Below are 15042 nucleotides of genomic sequence, written 5' to 3' on the forward strand. Positions count from 1 at the left end.
CTGTACATAGGAAAGACTGCAGGGTTTGATTAACGAGTTTCTGTCATCTGAGCAATATAAGCAAACAGAAGGGTATCTCTTTATAATTTACAGAGGCTTTCAACAATGGCTGTCTTTGTTCTCATCTCATGTTCAAGGTTGTAGATTTTTCTTGCACTTATCTGGTGAGACAATACTCATCACCCCTTGTGGCTATGATGGCTGTTAATTGTGATAAATGTTGAGGTGACCGCTGTGCAAAGAGTCGGTTTAAGTGACGTATCGGTGAAATGTCAATAAGATGTCACCTCCCTGCTTTACCAAATACTTCTGTCGCTAAAAGTCTTTTTCCTTTTGTCACAAGATTCTGTTGAAATCGAGGTTAGAAGTCTGAATGTGTTACTGAACTCTACAATAAACAGCTCTTCATTTATCTCAGCAATTACATATGTTGGGATTTATGGTTGGTTATTAGCATTAAATTACTGTAAGTAATAGATTACTGAAAGTAATAAATCACTGGAAGTAATTTATGAAAAATTTAAATTAATAATGGAAGTAAACTGTCATTTACTCAATAACATCTCTTAAAGTAATTGAGGAATTACTTAAAGTTAATAAATCATGATAAATCATCATTATTAATGAAAAATTATTAATTTGAAAAAATTTGCTCTTTATTCATTAATAATCAAAGGGAGAACCACCACAGAATCTGGAATCTAATCTACTAAACAGTAAACACTATGTACAAAGAGTGTGTGTGTGTGTGTGTGTGTGTGTGTGTGTGTGTGTGTGTGTGTGTGTGTGTGTGTGTGTGTGTGTGTGTGTGTGTGTGTGTGTGTGTGTGTGTGTTAGTGGTCCGGAGTGATGAGGTTGAATGGGTGTCATAACCTCGAACATCCACCAGGTGAAGGCAGACGTTTGTCGGTCAGTGTGCGTGGGTGTAATGACATCAAACGGACGCCAGAGGGAAGCAGACGTCGGGGTCAGTGTGAAGACCGTGACAACCACTCGGGGTGTGCGGCTGCGCGCCACCAGGTGGACGTCAAGAGGGATTGCGATGACCCATGCCACCATGAGACACGTCACACCCAAGATTCCACTTCTCGACTCAAGTTCCCTCTTTCCGCGCCTAAATTCAGGAGAGCACCATATTATAGATATGCAAATCTGAATAAATGTAACCAAAAATCTAAATGTTATTTTACCTCCAACTGAAACTAAAAACAATGTTCACATATTTTTAGGTGCACCAAAGCTGCATCGACAGGTTTTCGTAGAAAATCGTCTGGATGAATGCATTTACAACAAGCAGTGACCCCAAAATAGTTGGAGGCTACTACATGGAGGCAGTTAATAGACAAGGGGGTTGTCCCAGGATGGTCAGAGGTGACTAGGGTACGGAGAATGTCAAAGTCTGAGACTATCAGCGTTTTCTCCATCAGAATCTGCAGGACATCTCTGCTATTGACAGCTGCATTGAAGGGACAAGCAGGGCCAATCAGAGGATAGCGAGCTGGTGGGGCTTCCTCAGGAGGGAATCACTGGAGTTTTACATCGAAGCTGTTTGTTGATCTGAAGGACCGGGCTTTGTTTGACGGTGCTTTTTTTGGACAAATGTCTAATTCAATTTTGCTTCATGGCCATAATCCAGGAAAGCCAAATATGTACTGTCATTCTGTAATGTTGATTTTATTCCTATTTTAAAGCCGTCCGTGTTCAGAACCAACATTAGCATGGGCCTATTTCGTTTTTTAGGCTATATTAATGCAAATGTGATGAGTGTATATGGGGTTAAGGATTTCATGTGATTTTAGTTACAAGATGCATATCACTTGTTTATCAAGAAAGCCACCACTAATATTTGTGGAATTACTTCTGTCAAAAGGCCCACCTGATTTTTCTAGTTCATGGTGGCCTTCTTCCTGCATGTTGTAGAAGTTTCCCTCCTCCAACACACTGATTTCAGTGAATGAGTCATTACCTCATCATGTTGATGACGTGTTTGAGCAGGGAAACCTCTGAAGCATGGGGGGCAGAGGCCCACCAGGACTAATAAAAACACATTTTGGCTGTTTAGAATCCTGCTAGTCCTTTGTTTTTCAACTAAGGGCCAATGTCTGTGGCCAAAAATAAAAACCAAGACGATAATACAAATAAGCTCAACAGTGTTCTCCACTGAAGCTCTTATCAGTTGAGTACACACAGCTAAAGATCCTTTTTAATCACTCAAAATGTTGAATTGGAATTTATAAATTAATCATACACTATATCCCTAAAGCTGAATTAGGGCAGGCTTAGTATGGCAGAAAATATACCAGGTTTAGTATTCAAAGATCACAACACTAATTGTTTTATCATATTGAGAGATTATTTGTTCAGAGAAAAAGGCCTAATCAGTTCATTTTGTTTATTGGGATTTTTTTTTTTTTTTTTCAAATGTTACATTTTATCTCAGACCCACATGACAATATCAGATTGAATGACTGTTATCACTTGATTTTCTTACTTTCTTATACACTGTTATTACAGGACAACTTCGATGAGACCGCATGTGTGTGGGATTCACATGTCATCAGACCATCAAGAACGACAGAGTACCAAGTGGTCCACCCAAAACCATGTACATGTTCCCAGAGCTCTACGGAACCAATCAGTGGCAAGTGACATAGACATTTACAACCTCTGCCACATTCTGATGGTGGAGTCACATCTGCATCTTCCAGCCGATGCTTATCAAGCCTCGGATTTGTACGTTAAACACAATATGCTGTCACCAGGAGCCACCTACTGGCATAGTTTAAGATTACATCAAAAACAAAACTTTACAGATACATTCAAATTAAAAATGCTCCCATTTACAAGTCTTTACATTTTCCAAAACGATATGAACAATATCAAAACCAAAAATGTGATCACACATTTCTGTGGGTCACATATGCCTGCTGTTTTCCCTGGATCGCTGAAGAAGTGATATTTTGGACCTTGAACTCTGCTGCCCAGGAGAAAGGACTGATCTTTGGCTGTATGCTAAATGCATTAGAGACAGCGATGAGTCACAGATATCAACAACATTACTGTGGGCAGTTAAAGTTGTACCTATCAGTGGGACCTTGTGAAGAATGTGCTCCTGCATTCAGCATATTACGGTACTTTTTTCTAAAGTTGATAAAGTATGCAGAAAGTGCTAAATGTATATGTGAGTGTCAAGCTTCACATTATACATACATCAAATGAAAACAACTACAATAAAACAATCAACAAGAGGATATAAATGAGGTATTCAACTCTTTTATTGATGAACAATATTCAGCCCCTGATCACAGCATGTTTCAACATGAGGCTCCAAGAAAATCAGCCATGGGACGCAATTTGGTAAGTCAAGTCCAACAGGCATCATTTTGTTAAATGCAGACATGTATGCATTTCTGAATAACAACGTTCGTTGGCGAAGGTAACTAAACATACTTTATTAATCCCCTTAGGGGAAATTCGTTTTCCTCATTGTCCATCCATAGGAGAGGAATGTCATCTCACTCTTGGGTGACACTGAATTCTAGTTGCTCCACAGTCCTGTTGGCTTTCACTGCTGGATTGTTTTCAGTCTTTTTGTTTTATCTTCTTCACTATTTCACACATGTTCTGGTGGTGGGAGATGTGAGATGTGGACTGCAGACAGGACCGTTCACCAACCAGACTCACACTGAGAAGCCTTGCTGTTGTGGTGGGTGCAGGATGTGGTTTAATATTGTCTCAGTGGAAATTGAACATGTTCCCTCAAACAGACATTGTCTGCCGGTGCTTCCCAAAATGTGTAATCTCCCCGACAGCTTTTTGAACTGTGTCCTGATAAACAAGGTAAATAATATGGTAAATGTCTCGGACAATTTTACATGAGTTCTGACCCAAAGAAGATGGAAGAGTTTGTGGATAGTATTCCCACATGCCTTGTTCTTTTCGTGATACAGCTTGAACTTATGCTTAACTTGTGTCGAGAAACAGTGATTTCACCACACGCTGCCCAACATAAAAGGTGGCTCCCGACACGTAAAAGACGAATTTACCAATCATACAATTATTACTTGGTTGTTACCACAGTAGCATTACTCAAATCTTTTCAGTACACTAAAAATAGGCATTGCATAAGACACTGGTACCCGATAAGGCACAGTTTGATATTGAGTATAAGGATTCACTTGTACTGGTTGCATCCCCTATACTGGCAGACCTTGTAACCCACATAGTCCAACGTGACCAACGACTCCCTGGGGCTGGTAGGAAGGCTGGCCCAAGGTGTCGTAGGTGAGGATCTGAGGTTTCCTCCTTTCTCGTACAGATCTCCTGAGACACCTCTCTTGTGTTGGCGCGTGCTCCTCTTGTTCTGGGTACATTTCCAGTTCCATTTGTTCAGTGTCTCTTTCAAGTTCTTGCTCCTCTTGTTCTTTGTCATTTTCATGGTTGTGGACAAGTTCATCTTGAGTTGGATATTGATCATCTGCTGATGCATTTCCATTTGCAGTGTTCTGAGGTAAGGGTCTCGCTTGTTCTCTGGGTCTGGCCACTTCACCTGATCGTGGATGAATGTCAGTGACTTGTCGCTGTGGTCTGGTTGTTACTGGAACTCGGAGACAATAAGGAGGATAGAGGAGTCCCCCTGAAGTGAGACCAGCTGTATGCATTGTTTATTATATTATGCAAATTGTGTGTGTGGTCTCTCTGGTCAATATATAACTGACCACGGCCTATGTGCTGGCAGAGTAGCAGATTGGAAGCCAGCTTCTCTCACCACGACTCCTGCCATCAGTCTGTGATTCTTTAATGCCATCGTATTCAATATTAAACATTTTTAACCAAACAAAGAAGCATCGTTAAAAGCAAGTTCTTTTTCTCACTTTTTTCAGGTCAGCTGAAGTTCTAATCACAACAAAAACATCAGGCTTCATGGCCCCTAATAATAAAACAACACAAATTCAAAGCAGTTCAGCACCACGGATAGCGAACACATCCTTTTCAAACCCACTTTAACTATTTCAACTAATGAGAGCACAGTAGGCTACTAGCCTATATCAACAGCTATAAAGTTTAGTAAAACTGGCACGAAAAAAACACAATTTCAATATGAAGTACTATCGGCCTACTCACCACTAATTGAAGGGCATACGGTGAGCCTTGCGCTCCACGAACTCGTCCACGATGCTCTTTATGTCCATTTTCTTTGCTCTCTCTCATTCTCTATGGATGACATGGCAAGTCCACTCAGTCTCTCCTATCCCACTGTGCTCCTCAAGTGGTTTTTTAATGAGTTTCAACTTGGAGAATGAGCGCTCAGAGGTGGCAACGGTGACGGGAAGGGTCAAAAATAAAAGGAGGGTGGTGCAAACCTCACCCATTTTGTAGCGAGAGCAAGAGAGACAGCCTTAGCCTCGAATTGCTCCCTAAACACCATCAAAACACTGATGGCGTTTTGCAGAAGAGAAGATGCTTTCAGAAAATCAGCGTCCTTTGCTTGCAGTAACTGTGAAGCAGCGTGAGGAGACCTGCTGCTTTCATTTCCTGTGTCCAGCATGGGTGAGGAGGGGGGCTGCTGGTCAGGCACCAGGTCTGGCTCTACCCTGACATCACCGCTGTACAGCCGAGAGAGAAAGACGGGGATTTAAGCTGGGCGACTGGGCTACTACAATAACAACCATCAACAGTTTACAACTAACTCACACATTGTGTATAGTGTAGTCCCTACCTGTAAATCTGGCTCCCTGACTGTGCTGGCAGTATTGACGGGCCTGAATCGCTGCCAACAACAAAGTCGGGTTCATCTCCAGGAGGACGAACAAAATATGTGTCCAGTTTTTGTAATTTGGCTTTTCCTTGCTCTCTTTTTTCCTTTTCTTTGCGCTTTGCCGCTCCACTTTTATGTTTACATGAACTGCCACTCATGTTAACCTCATTAACCACCGAGCTTGCACTCTGTTGACAAGTGACTGATGACGTTGGTGGACGGCTGACGACGATTTTACCCAAAATACACTTGGAGACAATATCAGCGATCCACCTGTAAATTTGCACGTCGTAAAGTGAAATGTGAGAGTGAAAATAAAGCCAGTCTGACAGCACAACATTACATTCAATATTTTACACCTGCTACATCACTAAAGTCAGTCTTGGCTGGGGCAACCTATATAAGCCCACATACGCCCAGCTCTCTTGATAGTGGTGATTAGAAAAAAAACTGTTTGCATGATCTGAGCTCCTCCGGGCCGCGGCCGGGGGCGTGCCGCCCTCCCAGCCCCTCCTGAAGCGCCGCCCCGGGCTCTGTGGTTCCACTTTGTGCTCTTTTCCGTCCCGAGGCGGCAGAGATGTGAGTCTCTGTCGGCGGTCGGGTTGAGAAACCAGGAGCAGTTAGTTGGAAGGCAGTTTCACCAAGTTTGAATATCGGACATCTGCAGTGTCCGGGTCAGGTTTGACCAATGAGTGGCTGGCAGCTAGAACTCTGCATTCGCTGCTGAGTTCCTATTGCTTTCAAACATGGGGTGTGCGGCCCTCCTGGGGTGGCTGCCTTCCTCTCTGCTGTTTTATTGTTCCTGGTGTTTCCGCTCTGGTGTCTCTCCTCTGGGAGGAGGAACTGCTTGGAGGAGTTCAATGGAATCTTGAGCCCAACACTTGTTTTCCTTTTTTTTATTGTCTGTGCGTGTGTTTCTTTTAAATTTACATGACTGACAAATTATGTTGTGATGTACAATTAAAATTAATCTGTTATGTTAAAATTCAGGCTTTAGATAAAAAGTGACACTGTGTTATCCCTGGATTCATCCTTTGTCTGGAACCAAATGTTTTAGCTTCAGTTTTTAGATTTATTCTCATTATGCAGCCTGTGTTGTGTGGTAATATATTGATTAACACTCAATTAACAGCAAGAATATTCCAGGATCAATTTCAGTGTGGAGTTTTCACGTTTTTTCTTTGCATGCGTAGGTAGATGTTTTGTCCTCCCACAGTGGAACAAATGAGGACAATAAATTTGCACTTTGTATGGATGTGACTGTGTGTTATGGTCTCTCAGGGTTTCCACTGTGGTGGACTGGTGACCCTGGGCAGGTCGACTGGCGTCGGCTCCAATCACCCTCAACACTAAGTGAGACAGACCATTATTGAAAACCGATGAATGTTTTGATAAACAGCTTTCAGGAAGCCCTTCTCACAACATCGCAGAAGCTGGACAGACCATATGCCATGACAGGGGAGGACAGATCTACACAGAATGTGAAGAATACAAAATAACTCAAACACCAAAAATACTAATTAAAAAATGTTTTAAAGATATGAAATGGTGTTGATCAAAAAAAATAAAAGGGGGAGCAAAGGTAAAATATCTCATGTACACATGTAGTTTCCATTAACCCATTTGTTAACCCGTCTCCGTCTTTATCATATTAGCATTGTGAGTCGTTCTCGATGGCAGGGGACACCCTGAACAAACAGAGAAACTAATCACCAAATGCATTTTTTGTTTGTTTTGTTTCAGTAAATAATAATCGGCTCCATTACCTTTTAAAGAGTTATTAGTCACTCTTGAGCTGGGAAACTGATAGTGAATAGCAAAGCAAAAATAGAAAATATGCAAACCTCTAAAAGTGTTTTGAAATACAGTTTTGCTTCTTCTTGTATTTTCATCACTTCATCCACCACTATGTTGTGATATACTGTCTCGGAGTTTACACCAGTGTGCTGTTACTGATGTATTTCATCGTTTACATTTTTTTTAAAAGTATTTAGATGCATCTTTACAGCTGCAGCATGACATCAGGTCCTAACAGGAATGCATCAATATGTTGATTCACGTCAGGTGTTACTATTTCCATTTCTAATAAAATGTTATTTTTGAACCTACTTTAAGTGTTTTGGTAGATTTGTATGCATTAATAAACAAAGTTATATTAATTCTGAGAATTGTAATTCTCTTAATTATTTTTTACTGAGAATACTAAGAACAGTTTGATGGGTGATTTGCCATACATGATTATCTCACTGCTATTTTCACTTTAGGATGTGTTGTATGATTCTGGAATACAATATGTCTTGAAATCCCAACGTTCTTCGGCCGGTTTCACGACTAGAAATGATCTCCTATGTTCTGTGATTCACCTCATGATATTATTGCCTCTGTTGTTGTCATGTTCGGCACAATGACGACAGGAAATGTTCTCAGCATGCTCTGCTCGGTGCACACCAGCAGAGTCTCTTGAAGAAAACATGTCTGTCACACTTTGTACAAGGTAGGAACTCAGCCGATAAATAATTCAGGCTGCTGTGCCTCTGAATTTAGACATGGCAGACCAGAGCTTGAAAGGGCTGGGCAGGAACAATACCGAGGCTCCTCCTGCATCCTCCTCTAGTGGACGCCCGTACCCACTAAATTGTCAAAAGACGTCTTTGCTGAAACAATCAGGGATTCAGCTTGTGCTTCTTCACTTTAAAACCTGGAAAACGTCATTCAGCCTGTGACGACACCGTCCACATTTAAAAGTGGTGATTCACCGGTTTCATCGCTCTGGTTTTAAAGCATATTGCTTCTGTGCACGAATCAGACCGTGACATTTAATCACTGATCAATTAAATAAAACATTTGCATGAGATGGCTGTGGAGGAGCCACGGAGGGCTAAAGAGAGACGTTCCACACTGACTGAGAGACACAGAGAGAGAGAGAGACAGAGGTAGGAATGGTAGGACTGTGCAACGAGCAAGGTCACAGAATGCAATTGCATTGTGTTTCACTCAGGCTGAAACCTGAGCATCCAGAGTATCCTGCCACCTGATAGAAAGTTCCTGTTCACCCACTTCATTGTTCCTGGGCTTCCTTGCAATAAGCTCAGGAAAATGTTCCCACTCAAGGGTGAATAAAGCTCACTTAGATTACCATATGAAGTGAAAAGAGAAACTTGAATGTCCATTGCAGCATCAAATCATTTTTAATGCAGCACTGGTTGTCGTCAGATGGATGCTGGTGAAGCGAAAATCTATTGATCTGCTACCAGAAAGCTCTACAAGCATCAAACTATTATGGGGGTGGGTGAGGCCACTTGCACAAGGACATATTAGCATAATTTAGCATGTTAGTATTGTGCTGTCATCCCTGCAACCGACACGAAGACCGTCCAGGGGTTTCTCGACACAACATCTCCACGTCAGTTCAGTTTATTTGATCTGCTCACACTGCTAGATACACAGACTGTGTACCAAGAAAAAATATCCAGCTTTAATGGTGCAGAAAACCTACAATTTCCCCAATAAACTGTAAAACTGACTTATCACATGTGCAAAATATCAATGTCCCTGGAAACAAGATCTTGAAAGACATCTTAATAAAATATAACATGAAATTCTGAATGAAGTTGTTTTATTACCTGTAAACCGGAACACACTTAGGCCACTCCCACAAACCTCTCACAGCCTTCTCTCACACTCAGGCACTGGTGCAATCATGCTCCTTTCTTTCTTCCTTTATTTATCAATTCTTACCCCTCACCCGTCTCCATAACACATTCATCCACTCATTCTTATCCCGCCCTGACCCCTCCAGCTCCTGACTCATCCCTGTGACGTTTATTTACCCTGGCTCCTTAACTCTTCCCTCCCTATATGTCTCCTGGTCTCTCTTATCCTTTCACTCCCTCTCCCATCCTTTGAGACATTGAGCCTGCTGGAGCGTCATCTACCACTGCGTTGATGGGCTGGTTTATCCATCACAGAGCAAACAACACAGAGAGACAGACAGACAATCAGACACAAGGTCAGTTAGAACATGCAAACTCAATGGATTCATCTTCTACAACCTTTTTATTTACGTAAGGATCAAGAGGGCTTTGCGACCATCTTACATTAGTAAACAAGCAGGCTACTCTCTGGAGCGGTCGCCACTTCATCACAAGGAAACACACAATCAATAATGCCCGTGGTCAATATGTAGCCCGTGAATAACCTGACAGCACAACAGAGGTTGCAGAACATGCAAACTCTGATAGGAAAGGCTCAGGTTTGGGCTTTAGGGGGGATTTTACACATCCTGTTGAAAATGTGAATGAATTGTGGGGTGAGGGAGCAATGCTTGTTGAAGATTTTGAAGGGATGGTTGTAATGTTTCTCAAATATTTTATGTATGTGAAGCATTGCAAACTTCCCTTGTATGAAAAGTGCTATGTAAATAAAGACTGATTGGTCGACCTACTATATCTCCCTGTTGCTGAATAAAGGTAACAGGAAATGAAAAGATTTCAGAGTTGTATCCAAAATGATATTTCTGCAATGTAACGTGAGTTTGAGTTTATGAGGCGGCTTCCACACCTACCTTCACAATGTTTACCACTTGCATTTTGTGTCATTAAATATGGAGCCCAGCCTTCCTCTGCAGGGCAGACAGCCCAGATTACTTTAGGAAGGGTCACTGAGAAATGTGCACACACACAAAAAAAAAAAACAACAACACAGAAATTATTGGAAATAACTTTCTGCACTGTAAATTAATTTGGGTTGCCAAGCTGTGCTCCAAGATGTCTCAGTGAACAGTCAGTTTCCATGGTGCAGCAGCCAGTTTGTCTCCTCTCAGCTTGATGTCCCTGCCTTGACCTACTAAACCTCATCCATACAATAGAGTTTAATCCCCCACAGACACTGCATTCAGCACTGTCCTGGGAAGTAACGCATGCATGTTTTTACAAATCTAGACAAATGCTTATTGAACTGTTTCTGCTGATTTAAAAACTGCTGAGCTCAAAATGATTGCAAGAGTGTCAAATATATGGTTTGTTTACAAAAACTGGTCCAAAACTACCAAGGTGTTGTCGTTGTTAACTCTCCTACTTCATGGCAAGAATGTGCAGCGTTAGATGTCCAACGTTGTGCATGTCCTCCCTGTGCATGCATGGGTTTCTAGAGAGGCTAATCGATAAATCCAAATTGCTCCTGGCCTTCGCCAACAAAAGATGGGGTGAAAGTTAAGTTTTTTTCCATGTGTATTTATTTATTGGTTTGTATTTATGGATGTATGTTTCCAGCTTTTTGCAGAAAATTATTGACCCAATTTGCATGGAATATTCAGGGATGATTTGTCTTCATCCAAGTACGGTTCCATTAACTGATAGAATCTGAGAGCGATCTGGTAAAAAGGTCAAGGTCTCAGTCATGAAAAGGTCAAAAATGTGTTTTCGGTCAGTTTTAATCGGCATTATGTCAAACCAAGTCCAAAATGTTTTAATTTCCTATCCTGTTATACCACATGATGCAGTGATGTAATTACCCTGGTAAGCGGTTGGGGGTCAAAATTCAGGTTAAGCAGAAGCACTTCAGATGCCAAGTCATGTTCTAAGCTGGGACTGGACGGAGCTGAATGTGGAGGGAAATGTCACGATGGATGCGAAAAGCTAACTCACACCAAGAGAATGTTTTTTCACATAGAAATTGTAAAATGTGTGAACATCTGGGTCAAACGGTGACGACATTGAGCGATTCAAACGGCCATGACAAGTAATGGAAAGAGTGGTTTGGTGGATCAAATAACTTTGTAATCCACTGGTTTCAATTGATCGGCGGCCTGTTATATGATGTACACTGCCTTGGCCTCAACCAGCATGAACATCCTGAACACCATAAAGTACCAAGGAGCAACACATTTAACCAAGTCGACATCTGAGCATAACTAGCTCACTCTGCTGACTGTGGTCCTTCTTCACCTTATATAGAGGCAACGGTCCTCAGAATAACATCTGTTATCGTCCATGTCTCTGAGTTTATGACTCCTCATAAACTTATCTAATAGCAGGGCAGTTTGATGCCTCTGACAGTGGTGACTGTATAAACAAGACTGAAACAAATATTCTATATCAGACGTGATCAACTGCTTCGAGATGCACCCGACCCGGACAAACATACACAGACACTGTGCCTTCAGTCATAGTTAGCAGGGATCTGCTCCAGTGCCTTGTGATCCTGAACTGGACGAAGTGGAAACAAAGATTTCCCAAATGATGCATGAAGATTTGTTGCATTTTTCCATGTGACATAATTAAAACAACAAATAACAAATCTAGGTGGTTCCCGTGGGCTCACCACCCACAGGAAAGGTTCTTAATCGGTGCAATGTGACCTGGGTGACAATGCTCAGACTGCAACCCGGAAACGGACAAGCGGGGGAAAATGGATGGATGGATGGGAAATCTAGGTGGCATTGTGGTTAACGCTCTTGTCTCACAGTAAGGTTATGAGTTCAAATACCGGCTGGGCCTTTCCGGACTTGGAGTTGGACTTTGCTCTCACAACCCAAAAAGATGCATGTGAGGTTAACTGGTGACTGTAAATTGTCCCATGGTGTAAATGTGAGTGTGTGTTTGTCCTGTGATGGACTGGTGATCTGTCCAGGGGGTTTCCTGCCCTCGTCCACTGTAAGCTTGGATTGGCTCCAGCACACCCGATGGATGGATGGATGGATGGATGGATGGATGGATGAAACAACTAAGGAAAGAAATGATGGATGGGTGGATGGGTGGATGGTTGGATGAAACAACTGAGGAATGAAATGATGAATGATGGATGGATGGATGGATGGATGGATGGATGGATGGATGGATGGATGGATGGATGGATGGATGGATGGATGGATGAAACAACTAAGGAATGAAATGAGGGATGGATGGATGGGAGGACAGATGGATGGAGAGATGATGGATGGATAGAGAGAACAAAGGACATGATTTGGGGGAATTTCACTTTATTTTGAAGGATGTTTGAAAATAACATTCAGTGTTGACATTGCAATCTTTTGTTAATTTTGTTCACGTTTGTCATGAAAACAGAGAAGTCACTGGTCTGTCTGGATAGTTGGAGTGTGTTGGAGCCCCGGTGGCCTACAGTGATGTGGAGCAGGTGTTGGAGGGGAGGGGCTCCTCCTGCTGCGCCCTCCTCTCCCTCCATCAGCCTCCCTCCCCTCCCTCCTCCCTCCCTCTCTCTCCTTCCCACCACTGCATCGATGCTGTTACCTCCCTCGGCGGTGATGTCACCGGCTCGGTGGATCTCCTCCAGCATCCTCGCCACAGACAGCCAGACAACAGAGCCATTTTGACCGTGTGAAAGCGGGCTGCAGCCTCTCTCCCAGACCCACAGCAGCCTCCGCTCGGCTCTCGGGGGCGACTGAGGCGTTCGGCGCGGCTCCCTCCTCTGCTTCATGGAGCGGAGCGGCCGCTAGCAGCAGGTTATTGGGCGGCGGAGGACCGGGAGGCGGAGGACAGAGGTGGATAAATTACTCCTCTCGGCACTGCGGAGGTACGTTCCTTCCATCTCCGTATCCGTCTATTTCTCCGTTGTCCCGCCGGAGTTGCAGTTTTAACGAGGCGGTCTTTATCCGCTCGGTGTTGAACCTCCGGGGAGAGACCGACCGGCGGAGGGTGCGGCCATTGACGAGGCTGTCAGCCCCGGAAAGACACCCCGACTGCCCCGTAGCTCCACTCACCCTCTGGAGGGGGATTGTTACAACATATATATGCTCCTAAACACGTAAATATACAAGCGAGCTGAGCTAAATGAACCCGCAGCACCACCCACCCACCGGAGGGTCTTTCACAGCATCTTTATGCTCCGAAACACACAAACGCACCTTGGATGTTGTTTCATCACCTGTGAAATGACGCAAGAAGTCATTTATCGGAAAACAGGAATTAATCGTAAAGTGTTTGCCTGATATGGGCTCTTCCAGAAAAGTGACATAATGTCAGGAGTAAGGTTAAATACACAGGAATATGTGTGTTATAGAGAAACATGGTGGCTGTGCAGCTGAGCTGCGACATCAGCTGATTGGTCTGAGCAGCAGATTATATCCATGGATTTGTTTTATTTCTTTTTTTTTTTTTTTTTTTTAGAAGGGAGGATGAAACAGATTACAGTTTGTTTTACAAGTGTGCTCTAGAATAATTTCAATCTAAGGTTGCGTGAGGATGATATTTCAGCGAGAAGAGGTGATGAAAGGGAAGCTTCTTGTTTTAGTGAGTGATCCCCCAGCTTCCAGGAGAGTTACACCTCACACTTCTCACAAATTAACCTCTGGGTGTGGAGAAAGCAGGGTGACACAGCAAATTCACCACCGTCAGACATCGGAGTCACAAACTCCAGAAGCAAACAGGTTAAAAGAAAAAGAAAAAGAAAATGCTCTTAATGATTTTTGGCTCTTGGACATGAAAACTGATGAAGTTATTGATGGGAGCATGAGCTGGATGTGATGATGATGATGATGATGATGAGTCACACTTCTTGTTGACCAGCCCAGATTACATCAGGGTGTGATGTATAGTGTTTTTTAGGATGAGTTGCCGGTGAAACTTGAGCTAGAGCTTGGATTTGTGGCAGGTTTCAGTGCCTTTGTCATCTAGAGAAATGCCCTGACATTTAGCTGCAGCTGCTGTCGCTGCTGCTGCTACTGCATTTCTTTTGTTACTGTTAGCTTCATTATCCATACTCTCTTGACTGTCGCTGACCATGCACGGTCCTTTCATGTTCGAGCCACGCCGCCCTGCCCTGCCCTCCTCTATTGTCTGGATCATGGCAGCCACAGACTGAAACACTCAGACTTCATCAGAGTTTTCATGTCTTGTTGTTTCTTTGACATGACAGCTTACAAACTATACTGTCTACATTTGATAGTATCTCAAGTGCTGAAACTTGGAAAAAAACCCACACAAAAACAAATATACATGGTATTTGACTCATGGTGGCACATATAAGTATGGTAGCGAGGAAGAAAAATCAACTGTTGACAACCTGCTGATAATCATCGCACATTTCTTATAGGCTTTAAGGTTTCCTATGACTGTATAAGCAGTAATCCTATAGCAAACAGGAATTGGTTTTGATATACTGGTGCTGCGTTTAGGGCGTACCCTGCTGTCTGTGTGGAGTCAGTTGACGTGGGTTCCTGCTCCACCCGGCCCTATCCTGGATAAATGATTTAGCTGATGACTTAACATTTTTTCTTTTTTTTAAATCACTTGTTTTGTAAACTTAGATTTTTTTGTGTGTGTGTGTGT

General features: G+C 42.8%; 1 protein-coding gene across 1 annotated transcript in view; it reads left to right on the top strand.

Moving 5' to 3' along the window:
- The first annotated feature begins 13068 nt into the window (after window positions 1-13068).
- Window positions 13069-15042, top strand: part of kif1aa (kinesin family member 1Aa) — a 50623-nt gene continuing 48649 nt past the window's right edge. Inside the window, exon 1 of the mRNA XM_080473983.1 lies at window positions 13069-13288. The gene's annotated coding sequence lies outside the window, so the exon portion shown is untranslated. The remainder of the gene's footprint in view (window positions 13289-15042) is intronic.

The sequence above is a fragment of the Lipophrys pholis genome, assembly GCF_963383615.2.
Source record: "Lipophrys pholis genome assembly, chromosome: 10".
NCBI lineage: Eukaryota > Metazoa > Chordata > Actinopteri > Blenniiformes > Blenniidae > Lipophrys > Lipophrys pholis.